The sequence below is a fragment of the Chiloscyllium plagiosum genome, chromosome 10, assembly GCF_004010195.1.
Source record: "Chiloscyllium plagiosum isolate BGI_BamShark_2017 chromosome 10, ASM401019v2, whole genome shotgun sequence".
NCBI classification, from domain to species: Eukaryota; Metazoa; Chordata; class Chondrichthyes; order Orectolobiformes; family Hemiscylliidae; genus Chiloscyllium; species Chiloscyllium plagiosum.
The window spans coordinates 72,049,310-72,064,498 of NC_057719.1; the positions used below are offsets into that span (position 1 = coordinate 72,049,310).

At 41.8% G+C, this 15,189-nt stretch overlaps 1 long non-coding RNA gene across 1 annotated transcript in view; it reads right to left on the reverse strand.

The window, feature by feature from the left end:
* The window catches only part of LOC122553985, a 19,065-nt gene extending 18,972 nt beyond the window's left edge, over positions 1-93 (reverse strand). The window contains exon 1 of the long non-coding RNA XR_006312896.1: positions 5-93. This is a non-coding gene — a long non-coding RNA (uncharacterized LOC122553985). The remainder of the gene's footprint in view (positions 1-4) is intronic.
* Between the last annotated feature and the right edge of the window lie 15,096 nt (positions 94-15,189).

A 15,189-nucleotide genomic window follows, 5' to 3' on the forward strand; every position in this document is an offset into this window, starting at 1 on the left:
TCACATTTCCAACGCTGCTCCCCCAAGTCCCTCCTCCCTACCTTTTATCTTAGCCTGCTGGACACACTTTCCTCATTCCTGAAGAAGGGCTCATGCCCGAAACTTCGATTCTCCTGCTCCCTGGATGCTGCCTGACCTGCTGTGCCTTTCCAGCAACACGTTTTCAGCTCTGATCTGCAGCATCTGCAGTCCTCACTTTCTCCTCTTTAGATCTGACAGTGCTAACCTGTGGTATGTCGTTGAGTGATTTGTCAGACTCATTTGCTAACATCTGCCCAGCAGCCTCTTTACAGGCAGACTTTTCATCTTTGTAGCTATACGCTTGTGTGCAAAGTAATTCAGATGTGAACAATAAAAACACTGCTTTCCCAACGTTGCTTGTGTTTGCTTTTATGTTGTGTTCTCCAACATATTTACATCCCATACCTCTCTGCTCAGCCTTTTTCATTTATTTTTGTAACTATTTCATGGTTATTTCCACTAACTGTGGAAAACAAAAATTCAATTCTGTCTCATATTGTTTTAAAATTCCCTAGCCGCAGGGAGTGGAAAATGCTTTGCCATTCTGACTCATTGAGTTTACAGGCAGACTTTTCATCTTTGTAGCTATACGCTTGTGTGCAAAGTAATTCAGATGTGAACAATAAAAACACTGCTTTCCCAAGCCGCAGGGAGTGGAAAATGCTTTGCCATTCTGACTCATTGAGCATTTCAAAGATGCAGAAAGTTTTAATTCCTTCTTGAATTCACTCAAAGTCAACTTCACACATGTTTCAGGTAATGGCTGTTGTTTCTAAAATGAAAGCAAGTTACAGCAGAGGTAGGAATAACATGAATAAAACAAGACTACCAGTGCACTATATACAAATGTATTTCTCCAAACATCCCCTCACATCTTCCCACAAGTGTTTGGGAATTTGTGTGGACATATAGCAAGTGTACAGCTGTGGGAGAAAAGAGAGAGTTGGAGATTAATGAGTCGGGCAGGGGGAAGGGAAAGAGTCTCTGGTGGGGGTACTCAAGTACTTGATGGCAAGTAGGTCTAAGACTGGTAGGTTGGGAGGGCTCAAGTATAGGCTGAAATTGTGGGTATGGGGTCTGGTGCTCCTAAGTTCTGGATGGATATGTAGACCCACTGTTGGGGGCTGAAGTCAGATCCACAAGCTCATGCAGGGACATTTGAGATAGGCCTGATGGGGACCAGTGGACCCAGACCAGCCTGCAAGTCAGGTGTTCCTGGCACTAGGCAGGGTATTAGGGGGCTCAGGGAGAAGTGGATGGGATGAGGTGTTGGACCTCATGGTTGTGGTTATGATCCAAGAATATGGATATCCAAACCCTGGATATTGGACAGCGCCATGCCTGGACTACAAGTTTCTCGTCATCGTGGATGGCAGTTGGTGGAGAATGGCATAGATCTTCCAGTTACACTCAAGCTATAGTATTGAAATAGAGGGAGACTTTTGGGAAAGCAATTGATCCAATAACACCAAAAGAACAGCGATATTTCTCCAAGTCAGTGTGGTGTGTGGCTTTGAGGGAAACGTCTAGCCAGTGGTATTCCCATGTATCTGCTGCCTTTGTCCTTCCTATAGTTGGGTCACAGATTTGGAAGTGCTGTCAGAGCAGCATTGGTGCATTGCTAGCTTTCATTTTTCATAATGTACTTTTAAAAATATAATGATAAGAAATGTAGTTATCACAATAGTCTTACATCATTAATGTGTTGATGAGACAAGATGGTTCAGATGAGGCGATGGAGAGTTACAGATCAGCTCGGAAGGATTTAAAGAGAGAGTTAAGGAGAGCAAAGAGAGGACATGAGCAGTCTTTAGCAAATAGAATAAAGGAGAACCCTAAAGCTTTCTACAGGTATGAGTGGAATAAAAGGATGACTAGGGTACGAATAGGGCCAGTCAAAGACAGAAGTAGGAAGTTGAGTGTGGACCCTGTGGAGATCGAAGGGGTGCTAAACGAACATTCCTCATTGGTTTTCACTCAGGAAAAGGAGAATATTGTAGAGGAGAAGAATGAGATACGAGATATTAGACTGGAAAGAATCGAGGTTAGTTACGAAGAGGTGTTATCAATTCTAGAAGGAGTGAAAGTAGACAAGTCCTCTGGGCCAGGATTCTCTGGGTAGCTAGGGAGGAGAAAGAAGAACCTGTGGCTTTGATATTTAAGTCATCATTGGCTACAGGTTTAGTACCAGAGGACTGGAGGATTGCAAATGTTGTGCCCTTGTTCAAGAAGTGCAGTAGAGATGACCTAAATAATTATAGACCAGTGAGCCTTACTTCTGTTGTAGGAAAGGTTTTGGAAAGGATTGTAAGAGATAGGATTTATAATCATCTAGCAAGCAACAATTTGATTGAAAATATCAACATGGTTTCATCAAGGGCAGGTCATGTCTCAACAAACCCCATTGAGTTTTTTGAGAAGGTGACCAAGCATATAGATGAGGGTAGGGCAGTTGACATGGTATACGTGGACTTCAGAAAAGCCTTTGATAAGGTTCCACATGGTAGGCTGTTGGAGAAAATGCAGAGGCATGGGATTGAGGGTGATTTAGCAGTTTGGATTAGAAACTGGGTTTCTGAAAGAAGGCAGCAAGTTGTAGTTGATAGAAAATATTCAGCCTGGAGTCCGATTACTAGTGGTGTGCCACAAGGATCTGTTTTGGGACCACTGCTGTTTGTCATTTTTCTAAATGACTGAGACGCAGACATAGGTGGATGGATTAGTAAATTTGCAGATGACACTAAAGTCTTCTTGGTAGTGTGGATGTGCAGAGGGATCTTGGAGTCCATGTACATAGATCCCTGAAAGTTGTCACTCAGATTGATAGTGCTGTTAAGAAGGCATATGGTGTGTTATGTTTTATTCATAGAGGGATTGAGTTCCGGGGCCACAATATCATGCTGCAACTAGACAAAACGCTGTTGTGGCTGCACTTGGAATATTGTGTACAGTTCTGGTCCCCTTATTTTGGGAAAGATGTGGAAGCATTGGAAAAGATGCAGAGGAGATTTACCAGGATGTTGCCTGGTCTGGAGGGAAGGTCTTATGAGGAAAGGTTGAGAGACTTGGATCTGTTCTCATTGGAAAGAAGAAGGCTAAGAGAGGATTTGATAGAGACATACAAGATGATCAGAGGATTAGATAGGGTAGACAGTGAAAGTCTTTTTCCTAGGATGATGACGTCAGCTCATATAAGGGGGCATAACTACAAATTGAGGGGCGATAGATTTAAGACAGATGTCAGAGGCAGGTTCTTTACTCGTAGAGTAGTAAGGAGGTGGACTGCCCTACCTGCCAATGTAGTTAACTCAGCTACATTAGGGAGATTTAAACAATCCTTGGATAAGCACATTGGTGATGACGGGATAGTGTGGGGGAACGAGCTGAGAATAGTTCACAGGTTGACACAATATTGAGGGCCAAAGGGCCTGTTCTGCGCTGTACTGTTCTATGTTCTAACTATTTCTTTACTACTACTAACACCGCCACTCCTCTGGTGACCTGAATCTCATTTATCCCCAGTTTGGTCAACCTGGGGGAGCTGGCATGGCACAGTCAGGGGCACTGGAGGCTTGTCAGAGAAAAGGAGGAAGTACCAGTCAAAATGAAAACAGCAAATTCTTGGGAAAATTTTGAAAATGAGCAGTAGAATGTGTTTATTTTCCTATCACAACTTGTATGAAGCTGCACTCTACTCATGACTGCTTTAATGCCCAATGCCTAATTATTGCTTTTGAATGTTAACAATCGTGACCACAAATTTAATAAGCAATGATGGCTCTTGAACACTTTTAAGCATTTTGATGATCCCGGAGTAGAAGGATCATGATGTTATTTGAGTGCTTATTTGATGACAAATGAACACTGCTTCTTCAACCAAGTCTCATTCCAAATGACGTCGTTCAATGTTAAATGATACACTGACCATGTTTAGTGCAACCAATGTGGAATCAATGTCAAAATGTTCTGTATGGGCAATGACTAATACATCACTTACAATTGACTGGATGTTCAATTTGTATCTGACCTGCATTTCTTTTAAACTGAATAGACTGAATTCAGTTGTCTTAATTTAACCAGTGCACTTTTTACTGATGGAATTTTCACCCTGGTGTTACAACCCTTTTCCTGCTCAAAATGTTCAGAATGCTGCTTAAATGATCCAATACTTCTCTATAGCAACGGTCCTGTTCCTTAATGGACTGTGTATGAGAAAAACATAAATCAAAACCTCAGTGTATACAAAGAAAGTAACTGCAAACCTGGGAGCACACATGTGGAGCTATTCACCTTGTCTTTCACTACCAGTGACAGCTGTGCTAATTAGCACTACAGATGCAGAGTCTAATCACAATGTTACTATATTTTTCTGTTTCTCCATGGCTAAGTATTTATTGAAGGAAATGAAGGCAGTAACTTAGAGCTAAGATTTTTTTTATTGCCTGTGTATACCCTCCTTTCATTTCTAATTGATACTTTCTGTTTGAATAACAATCCTAGGAAGAAATTCATTTATATAAGTATATGTTAACACAATCTTCCAAGTTTGCAATCAGGATATAAAATCATTGTAATCTAACTCGATGATGCTTAACTATTTGGCCACGCCATCACCTCCCATTGTTTCAGTGATATGAGTGTTATTTTGATACCAGAATGGCATCCACACCATGTGTGCATATTTCAACTGCAGCATGTGACAAATGCTATTTTGACAAAGCCATTGACACAAGCTTTGCAGAGTGATAGAGTTATAGCAATGCACAGCATTGAAACAGACCTCTCATTCCAACTCGTCCATGTCGACCAGATATCTTAAATTAATCTAATCCTATTTGTCACCATTTGGGCCATATCCCTCTAAACACTTCCTATTCATATATTTATCCAGATGCCACTTAAATGTTGTAATTATACCAGCCTCCACCACTTCCTCTGGCAGCTCATTCTATATATGCACCACCCTCTGCATGAAATCATTGCCCCTCAGGTCCCTTTTAAATCTTTCCCCTCTCACCTTAAACCTATGCCCGCTAGTTTTGAACTCCCTCACCCTAGGGAAAAGACCTTGCCTATTCTGGACCGAAGAGTCTGTTTCCATGCTGTACATCTCTATGACTCTATGACTCTATTCACCCTATCCATGCCTCTCATGATTTTATGAACCTCTATAATGTCACCCCTCAGCACCCGACACTCCAGAAAAAACTGCCCCAGCCTATTCAACCTGTCCCTATAGCTCAAATCCTCGAAATCTGGCAACATCCTTGTAAATCTTTTCTGAACCCTTTCAAGTTTCACAACATCCCTCCTATAGCATGAAGACCAGACTTGCATGTAGTATTCTAATAGTGGCCTAACCAATGTCCTATATAGCCTCAACATGACCTATCAACTCCTATACTTAATAAACTGGCCAATAAAGGCAAATGTACTAAACGCCTTCTTCAATATCCAACCTGCGACTCCACTTTCAGGGACCTACGAACCTGCATTCCAAGGTCTCTTTGTTCAGCAACAGTCCCCAGTACTTTACCATTCAATGTATAAGGCCTGCCCTGAGCAAGTACTGGACTATTTCAGAGTATGAAGATCATGGTGTCAGTCAGCACACGTTACATTGATTTGACACCAGTGCTGCTATTTTGGATCTGAACTTTAGCTATAATGCTCTGTCTTCGCCTAATCTAGCTGAAGAATGCAAAATATAAAGAATGAATCATCCCAACCGCAAAGCTATTTAAAGGAATCATTAACAACTAACGATTCTGTCCTGTGTTAGACAATACATGAAACTCCACATCAATCATGGCTGACCAGGGGACCCTTGATCTTAGGCTATTGGCATATTGGAAAGATTTACAGATTGATAATCAAACTGATTGGTTGCATTATGAGGGGACTTTCCTTGACCATTGGGTCCTGGGTGAACTTAGAGTTCCTGGCTCAGAGGTAGAGACATTATCTACTGCGTTACTAAACTCACAGACAGATTATCTTCTATTATTTCAGTTTGAATTTGTGGGAGTACAGGATGATTTGAGAAATTGGGTAAAGTTGGTGAAATCTGCAGGGAGTTGAGTTGTATTGGTTGAGACTGCTAGGGGCTTTGTACACACCACTTGCTCCAGATTTAGATACGATTTTGGCAGTTTCACATACACTTCAGCATCAGAGGAAGGAGAAGTGGAGGCAGCAAAGAAGAGGACAAGGTGCTTACGTAAGGAGAAGGAGAAGAACAATGACTTTAGTATGATACCATATCTGCCTAGTGTCTTCAGTGAACATGTCACTTCCTTGCACCAAAATCAGGAGCACTGTGCTATTATAATCATGCTTGGCATCATTAACATTTTAAAAAAATAATTCAAATCCTAACAATTATCCAACAGAGCTACACAAGATTTACTTTTTGTTTAAAAGAATGAGACAAAGCAATCATTAACACTATAGATTACAACTACATACAAGATAAGCTCAATCTTATCCTTTACTCCCCACCTTAAGAATTCTATTACAGGTCTCCACCGCTTTTCGAACGTTCGCTTTACACAATTTCGCTTTTATGAAAGACTTACATTAGTATCTGTTTTCGCAAATCCAAAGGGGATTTTTGCTTTTACAAAAAACGGCGATACTTTTTCCCATGTAAGTCACGCACCTTCGTTTTATGCCATTTTTGGCTTGCGAAAGGCTTCCTGGGAATACTCTACTTTTGGATAGCGGGGACTACCTGTATACTTTACAGTGACCTTAAATGTTCATTCACTTTACTAGCAGCCAATACAAAAGATATGTCACAGTCTTCTACAATTTACAGTAATTTTCCTTAGAGCTCCAGATATCCTCAAAGGTAATTTTCTCTGGTTTCTTTGGTCATAAGACCTTCCACAATTACTTTGCAGATATCTGAGCTCCTTGTATGCTGCCAGCTAACTGCCTTTTCATAGCTCTCCGAGCTGATTCTGCTGACTACTTCCTTCAATGCCCTGTGAGGGCCACCACAAACTTCCTTCACTAACCACATGAGAGGATTAATCTTCCATTAATTTGCCCTCACACAATCCAAGCTGAGAAAGAGATGACTAGATTCTAGATTCCCGACAGTATGGAAACAGGCCCTTCGGCCCAATAAGTCCATACCGACCCTCCGAAGAGTAACACACCCAGACCCAGTCCCCTACCCTATATTTACCCCTGACTAATGCACCTAACATGCGGGGAAATTTAGCATGGCCAATTCACCTGACTTGCACATCTTTGGACAGTGAGAGGAAACCGGAGCACCCAGAGGAAACACACACACACGCGCGCGCACACACACACACGTGCGCACACACACACACGCGCGCACACACACGTGCGCACACACACACGCGCGCGCACACACACGCACGCACACACACACGCGCGCACACACACACACACGCGCGTGCGCACACACACACACGCACACACGCACACACACACACACGGAGAATTTGCAAACTCCACACAGATAGTTGCCCAAGGTGGGAATCGAACCCAGGTCCCTGACCTATGAGGCAACAGTGACAACCACTGAGCCACCGTGCCGCCCACCTACATTCCAGACTATTACTGAAGTTCATATTTCCTCTGCTTAAAGTGCAGGCATACCTGACCATCTTGTTTTTTACTGTTGGGATGCAGTCAAACCATAGCTAAGCTACAACTATTTCTGCCTGTTTCCCAGACTGAATTTTATGTGCTTTTTTCAAAGATTGGCAAATAAATTAACCAAGTTAACAGTTGTTGGGGTGGCACGGTGGCCCAATGGTTAGCATTGCTGCCTCACAGAGCCAGGGAACTGGGATCAATTCTAGCCTCGGGTGACTGCTTCTTTCAAAAGTCACTGGAGTCAGGAAAAGTCCCGGATGATTGGAAGATCGCTGTTGTAACCCTCTTGTTCAAGAAAGGATCAAGACAAAAGATGGAAAATTATAGGCCAATTGGCCTAGCCTCGGTTGTTGGTAAAATTCTAGAATCCATCGTTAAGGATGAGGTTTCTAAATTCTTGGAAGAGCAGGGTCGAATTAGAACAAGTCAACATGGATTTAGTAAGGGGAGGTCATGCCTGACAAACCTGTTGGAATTCTTTGAATTGGCTGTCTGACAGAGGGCAGAGAGTTGGGATAAAAGGTTCTTTTTCGGAATGGCAGCTGGTGACAAGCGGTGTCCCGCAGGGTTCAGTGTTGGGGCCGCAGCTGTTCACATTATACATTAGTGCTCTGGATGAAGGGACTGGGGGCATTCTAGCGAAGTTTGCCGATGATACGAAGTTAGGTGGACAGGCATGTAGTACTGAGGAAGTGGGGAGGCTGCAGAAGGATCTAGACAGTTTGGAGGAGTGGTCCAGGAAATGGTTGATGGAATTCAATGTGAGCAAATGCGAGGTCTTGCACTTTGGGAAAAAGAATAGAAGCATGGATTACTTTCTAAACGGTGAGAAAATTCGTAAAGCCAAAGTACAGAGGGATCTGGGAGTGCTAGTTGAGGATTCTCTAAAGTTAAACATGCAGGTTGAGTCCGTGATTAAGAAAGTGAATGCAATGTTGTCATTTATCTCAAGAGGATTGGAATATAAAAGTACTGTTGTGCTACTGAGACTTTATAAAGCCCTAGTTAGGCCCTATTTGGAGTACTGTGTCCAGTTTTGGTCCCCACACCTCAGGAAGGACATACTGGCACTGGAGCGTGTCCAGCGGAGATTCACACGGATGATCCATGGAATGGTAGGTCTATCATACGAGGAACGGCTGAGGATCCTGGGATTGTATTCATTGGAGTTTAGAAGATTAAGGGGAGATCTAATCGAAACTTACAAGATAATACATGGCTTGGAAAGGGTGGACGCTAGGAAATTGTTTCTGTTAGGCGAGGAGACTAGGACCTGTGGACACAGCGTTAGAATTAGAGGGGGTAAATTCAGAACAGAAATGCGGAGACATTTCTTCAGCCAGAGAGTGTTGGGCCTGTGGAATTCATTGCCACAAAGTGCAGTGGAGGCCGGGACGCTAAATGTCTTCAAGGCAGAGATTGATAAATTCTTGATGTAACAAGGAATTAAGGGCTACGGGGAGAATGCAGGTAATTGGAGTTGAAATGCCCATCAGCCATGATTGAATGGCAGAGTGGACTCGATGGGCTGAATGGCCTTACTTCCACTCCTATGTCTTATGGTCTTATGGACTGTCTGTGTGGAGTTTGCACGTTCTCCCCCTATCGGCATGGGTTTCCTCTTGGTGCTCCGGTTTCATTCCACTGTCCAAAGATGTGCAGGTTAGGTGAATTGGCCATGGGAAATTGCCCATCGTGTCCAGGGATGTGCAGGCCAAGTGGATTAGCTTTGGGAAACATAGGGTTACAGGGATCGGCTAGGGGAGCGGCTTTGAGTAGGATGCTCTTTGGAGGGTCAGTATGACTCGATTGGCCGAATTGCCTGCTTCCACACTGTAGGATGTCCATGATTCTATGAACCAACTATCTAAGGCTCCAATCTGAATCACTGTTTCCATGGCAATGGAGGCAAAGTTTGGAATTGTTCTAAAAGAAATGCAGATGAAGGATTTCAGTTCCAGCGAAACTTTTTGATTCTGTTACTCATGTGAATATTTTTTCCAGCAGCATTTTATTACCATCTATCATCAAGTTGCCAGCTTTTCACTTTTTCTGTCAAGAAAAGATAGACACCTGGCTCTGTCAATAGGTCCAGAAGTGGGTTATCTCCTGCTCCAACGCTGACCTGATAAATTTAAGTTAGCTTTTCACTTTAATTAACTGCAAGCCTGTTTGAATTATGAGCACTTTAGTATTGCTTATCAGTTTCAAACACATGTCCAGTTATCTTACTTTTGACTCTTTAACCTTCAATCTATAAGTTATATGTCTGAAATTAAAAGTAGTGCTATTAAAATTATGCATTATGAAACAGAGACTTTGTAATTTATATTCATGAAGGAGATATTCCTAGTACTTTGTCATCTTTTATAATCATACCTGTAATCTCAGAGCTGGTCAAGAACAGCACAATCAGTGTCTGTAAAAGTGATGTGCAAGAATGTTACCAACTGAGTCACAACTGACACTTCCATTCACTCAAGATACTTTCATTTTGCAGTGGTCCACTTTTTTCCTCCATCTTTCAGCCACTAGATCAAGTCAGAGGATGGCTGTTGGGTGATGAGGTTTACACATGACTCATGAATCTATTCCACAATCCAACTACACCTGCCCACTATATGCAGAAAGAGAGCAACACCAGCACTGCCTTGACCATTCTGGAGTATACTTTAATATAGCGTGTGCCCAGCTTGTAGTTATCTGCTTGACACTCCACAAACTACCCATCACACAAGTACGGTCCTTAAGGATCCATAAGCACTTCAGGTGAAGTGGGGGCAACCAGCAAAAGCCATCAGATTGTTTAACCCTAGGGCCTATGACCCACTAATTATTTGTTCTGTGTGGACAATGCACGGTAAATGACTTCAGAAAGTGGAAGCTAATGTGCCAATGCCAAACTGATATGCGCAGACCGTCTAAACAGTGAGAGGAAATCGTGCCAAGAGCTCCTCTTGAGATTCTCTTGAGGGCCAATTTTGATGTTCAGCAGCTTCTTTTCCATTCTCACTAACTTCTGTTCAGATGGTACACTCAAATAGTAACAATATCTTCATTATGTTGACATACAGAATACCTGGTCTCTCAGAATCGGAGTTAGACAAGTTTGTGAGTATCCTCAATAATCATCACCACTCCATTAAACTTAAAGCCACAACACACAAGGAAGGCATTCATTTCCTGGGTGTCACTATTTAAGCTGGCACAAGGCAACTTAACATAAGTTAACAATCATTTATTTTTTAACATTAACCATCACAAGCCTTTTTCCAAAAAGATATTACCATGAACACCTTTCTATTGATGTCATAATTAGCAGTTCCAGATTTATCTTTAGCAAAGTCACTACACCTGAAGTAATTCACAGATGCTTTGAGATGTGATAACTCAAATGTAAATCATCATATGTAACTGTTTATTACTAATTTATTCAATCATCTCGGCTCCAATGCATAGCCGCAAGAGTTCCAAAGGGTAGTGTCCTGGGCACAACCATCAATGACCTTCCTCCCATCATAAGGTCAGGAGTGGGGATGTTTACCAATGATTGCACAATGTTCAACACAATTCATGGCTCCTCAGATTCTGAAGCAGTCCATGCTTGAATGCAATGAGATCTGGACAACCCTGGACTGGATTGACATGTGGCAAGCAACAAATGGGGCAGCACAATGGCTCAGTGATTAGCACTGCTGCCTCACAGTGCCAGGGGCCTGGGTTCAATTCCCACCTTGGGGACTGTCTGTGTAGAGTTTGTACATTCTCCCCTTGTCTATGTGGATTTCCTCCCGGTGCTGTAGGTTTCCTCCCATAGTCCAAAGATGTGCAGGTCAGGTGAATTGGCCATGCTAAATTGTCCATAGTGATATGTGCGTCAGTCAGGGGTAAATATAGGGTAGGGGAATTGGTCTGGACGGGTTACTCTTCGGGAGGGTCTCCTCTTCGGAGGTCATTGTGGATATGTTGGGCCAAAGAGCCTGTTTGCACACTGTAAGTAAACTAATCTAAATGCCAGGCAGTGATCATCTCCAATACAGAGAATTTAACCATTGCTCCTTGACATGGATTCCAGGTTATTCATTTTATACAGTCGGCAAATGGTTTTATTCTAATAGGCCCTGATTATTGAGTTGTTTTCTTTACAACAGAGAAGTCTGAGTGAGGACCTTAGAGAGGTTTATAAGATCATGAGAGGTGTGGAAGGGTTGGATAAGAAGCAGCTGCTTTCCTTTGTTGGAGGGTTAATAACAAGAGGGCATAGTTTTAAGGTGAAAGATATTTCTAGTGCTGTTATAAACTCTATCACTTCTAAACCGAAATTTGGATTTCAGCTAATACCTGAAGAAATGAAATAAAATTTCACATTTAAGAAGTTTACTGTAACCAGTCGTCTATAAGCAAAAAGGAAAACAAAATTCTGATGATGATAGGAATCTGAAATTAAAGCAAAGTGCTGAAAATTTTCAAAAGGTTGGCAACTGTCATAGAGAGAGAAACATAGTCAATATTTCAAGTTGAATGGAATTCTTCAGAACATTTTCAGACCAAAAGCACTGTTAACTGAACACCATTTTTGTATCAACTATAAAGCAGAATTTTAAACATAACTGAAAAATCACTTTTCACAGGTACACATTACACTGCTTTAAAAAGTAGACATTGAATTCTTCTGGATGACTTCCCTTTTCGAAGCTGGAAGCTGTTAACAGTAGAAATATCTTTCAGTGTGTGGTTTTTCCTGTAGACCTCTCCCTTTAGCCAAATCTACTTTTGGTTGCCTTTGAGTTTTTCATCTTTAAACATAAATACGTTACTTTGTAACAAGATAAATTAAATAGAATTTTCCTATGATTTTACCACATGGGTTTTCTTAGGAATGAGATTGGGTAAAGGCAAGCTAAATGAAATAGTTTACTTATGAAACTGGAAGGATCTGAATACAATTTACAGATTGTCACTCCTTTATGGCCCACACCATCTAGCACATGCTAAAAATAATGACAGTTTGTAGGATGTAATTTAAATATTCATTTTCCACAAATTCCATTTATCTGTAAATTGTAACATCGTGGAAACCACTTGTCATTATACATCCTTCTGCATTTAATTAACTGTCATCATCAAATTTTCAACTATTTCTTCATATCGCTATATTCTAGTTTGTTCTTTGTCAAAATAAATATTGCTTTACCTCACAATTTTTCTCAGCTTCACTGCTTCTCCAAATCATCTGGCCCACGTGTAATTTTTTTAAATGCTGCCTTATTCTCCATGACAAGTTTATTTATACTCTTTGCTTTTCTGTCTTTGGTTCAATGCCACTGTGTCTATTACTATTAAATTACAGATAATATACTTCACGTCTGAAATGCTGCATTTCATTCCTGTGTTGTTTGGGTACTTGTCCAAATTTCAGTTATGAGTAATATTTGATTCAAAACATTGGCCAATTCATTGCAGCGTTGCTTTCAACTGCCACTTCAACACACCATCGTGTTCCCTGGCCAACATCTCTGTCTCAGGCTTGCTGCAGTGCTCCAGTGAAGCTCAGCACATGCTGGAGGAACAGCATCTCATTTTCCGCTTGGGAATCCTACAATCTTCAATATCATGTTCAACAATTTTAGGGCTTGAGGCACCTTCTCCCATATCCTTACCTCCACACACCAGGCCTTGTTGTCACATGGTCTGTATTACACAAAATCCATTATTGGCCACTAATAGTCTTGATTAGTAGCTACTCATTCTCCTAGGCTGACCAGTAAACACTCTGCTGTCAGCCAACTGTTCTCTCTCCTTGTGCCACCTATGGCTACCTATTGTTTACTCCTTCCCCCCTTCTCCCCGCCTATCTTCTGCATAAAAACCAACTTTTTCTTAGTTACCATCAAAGTTCTAAGGAAGGGTCACTGGACCCAAAACATTAACTCTGATTTCTTTGCTGTCAGATCTGCTGAGTCCTTTCAACAATTTCAGATTTTGCTTCTGATTTCCAATGTTCACAGTTCCTTCAGTTTTTATTCAGCCAGATGTCTGTCCCTGTGTTCAACGTCCCTGCTTCAGTCTTACAATGCTGGTCACCTGTGCACCCTGCAACGCAGGTCTATGCAGTGAGAGGACTGCAAGTGTAGCAGAGATTTGCCTCAATGGCCGTGAGGGACTAGGAAATGCCGGTGCCAATGGCTGTGGGCAAGGAGGATGTGCAGCTGGTGCCCCTGGATCACGTCCTGAAATATTGATTGTTCCTAAGCAATAAAAAGGTGTTAGGGCTGAGCTGAAATCACCAGGTATCCACTCTGATTTCCATGTTGAGATTTCTTGATGTCTAACTTGTTTGGTGTATTCAGTAACATAGGAAACTGAATATTAATGAGGTGAGTAGAACCTCACTTCATCACTTGCCAAAATCATAAAAAATAGAGTGGAGGTTCTTGTGATGCAATGGTGGTATCACTACATCTGAACTAGAAATTTTGGGTTTAAGTCGCACACACTCCATAAAATATCTGAACAAATTGTTTAAAACTATCTAAAAGATGTATTGAGTAGCTCCAGATCTCGAGATGGGCCTTGCCAAACTTCTTGTTCACTTCCACCACAAATCTTGCCAGAGGGACATGCCACTCAGACCCCTCAGATGTTCCTGTGTCTTTTGCATCTTCTGTTCAGAACTGGATTGGCACTAATTTTTCTAATGGTGGATTTAAACAGAACAAAAAAGTTAAAAAGACATGATATTTAATCTTTACTCCTGTCTGAAGGCAATGATTCATGCTAGTGTGCTGTTCCACAGACGTTTATATCCAAATGATCAATTTTTGAGGACAAAACGCAGACACATAGGACACTGGAAACCAATCACCCTCTTGGTGAGCTGAGCACTACACCAACAGCTACCTATCATGCAGCCAGCAGGACATGGCTCCTTTTCACTTACTCATGTCCTGGAAACAGCTGAACTAGTTCCATCGTGACATTACAGAGCTCTACCGACTGGTGTGGCTGATTGTCCTAATTTAAGCCACATAGGTTCACTCAACGATTCACATATCACGCACCAAAGATCAAGCCTGCCACGGCAAGCAGAGCTCAGCACCAGCTGGGCAAACCAAATAAAGTGAATTTAAAGTATCTGTGCCTTGCAAAGTGTGTGGATGTACTTTGGAGCATTTTTAGAATTGATTTCAGAAAAGAGTGCAGATGAAGGTCTGAGCGAAGGCATGGGGCTGCATGGCAGTATCTTTCATCTACAGCATGACAAGAAAATGGAGAAGATTGGACCTGAAGAGGAGAGACTGGAATTAAAGTTAAACACAAAAACTGCAACTGAACCGATCTCATTATACAAACAGTCATCAACTCACTCCCCTTATGCATTCTCTTAGTGTTTTTAAACTTGAAACAGTTCAGAAAGGATTTACAAGGACATTGCTGGAGTTGAAGGTTTGAACGATAGGGAGAGACTAAATAGGCTGGGGCTGTTTTCCCTGGAATGTCAGAGGCTGAGGGGTAACCTTATAAAGGGTT